The sequence below is a fragment of the Melanostigma gelatinosum genome, assembly GCF_949748355.1.
Source record: "Melanostigma gelatinosum genome assembly, chromosome: 9".
Taxonomy (NCBI): Eukaryota; Metazoa; Chordata; class Actinopteri; order Perciformes; family Zoarcidae; genus Melanostigma; species Melanostigma gelatinosum.
In genome coordinates, this window is record NC_136642.1 from 24,095,091 (window position 1) to 24,096,412 (window position 1,322).

Here is a 1,322-nt window from a genome sequence, read left to right on the forward strand (position 1 = left end):
ATTCAGCTGTCTGAGCAGAATCAAGACAGAAAGAAAGAGATGATGGACAATGTTGTTGTTGTTGTTGTTAATTCTGGTGTCACTTGAGAGATTTGTGCAGAACACGACATGTAGGATTCAAATTCCGTCAAGTATCAGATAAAACACAAACTACAAAGAATTTTCTTCTGTTGCTGTATGAAAACTTGTATTCCTTTATGTCACATTTGTATTATTATGCTGATGTATAACTGCTTGGTATCTTAATGAATCCAAAATCTGGGGCGACTGTGGCTAAGTGCAGAGCAGGGTCGTCCTTCAATCATCGGCAGTTCGATTCCCAGCTCCGCTGGTCACATGTCGATGTGTCCTTGAGCAAGTTATGCCATGTCCACACTACTCTGTTTTCAAACAAAAACGATCTCCGTCCACACGGCGTTTCTGCACCGTTTTCGAAATGATCTCCGTCCAGACTAACGCGCCTGAAAACGAACATCACGTGACTATTCACGTACACTGGGCATGCGCGTGGGTGTCGATGTAAACAGGAAGTAGATTGGTTGGTTGCTTAATTTTTTTAAAACGACAGAGTAATAAAGTAGTCTTTAACAATGAAAGGTTGTGTTTGATGCTTAAGAGCTTCTCTAAAATCTTCCTCGATGAACTCAAACAGACACAATTCGTGGAAAGTTTTAGAAGTTTTATTTGTCAGACTTAGTTACAGCGCTGCAGGGCTTGTTCTATCTCTGTCTCTCTCTCACATATCAAATTGGCTTTAAAATCAACACTTACACGTAACAGTTTGCTAGATTATGGGTCCATAAATGTGGTTAACACACTCGTTTCCTCGTTGTTGTCTGTTCTATTTCATCCTTACTGACCGCCAGAGGCAGTGCTTAACACTGGATGTATTCCGTCTCGCGCATGCGCAGGTCGAATATTTATATCAACAAAGTCACGTGTGACCTCGGATGACCACCGTCATCTATAAGTTCCGGTGTCATCCTGAGCTCAGTCCTTTTTTTCTTCTCGCGTCGCAGGTTAGCTACCATGGTAGCTTAAACAAGGATGTGTCTACGATCAAGACATATTAGAGCTCGTCGCTGTAGCCTTGTGACTACCGGTCGGAGTTGCGGTTCTCTCGCCCTCCAAAGGCTGCGACGAGCTGTCCCTCTTCGGAGGGAACGGTGTGTTCGCCGTTCGGACATCGAGCCCCGGACTGGTGGACGCCCCTATCATCGGTCGTCACCAGTCTGATAAGGGTCAGCTAAGTCGTGATGACAGCAATCGGTAAGATCGATTAAACATTGTTTTCTATAACAGTTGTTTGTTCCACGGTTGGC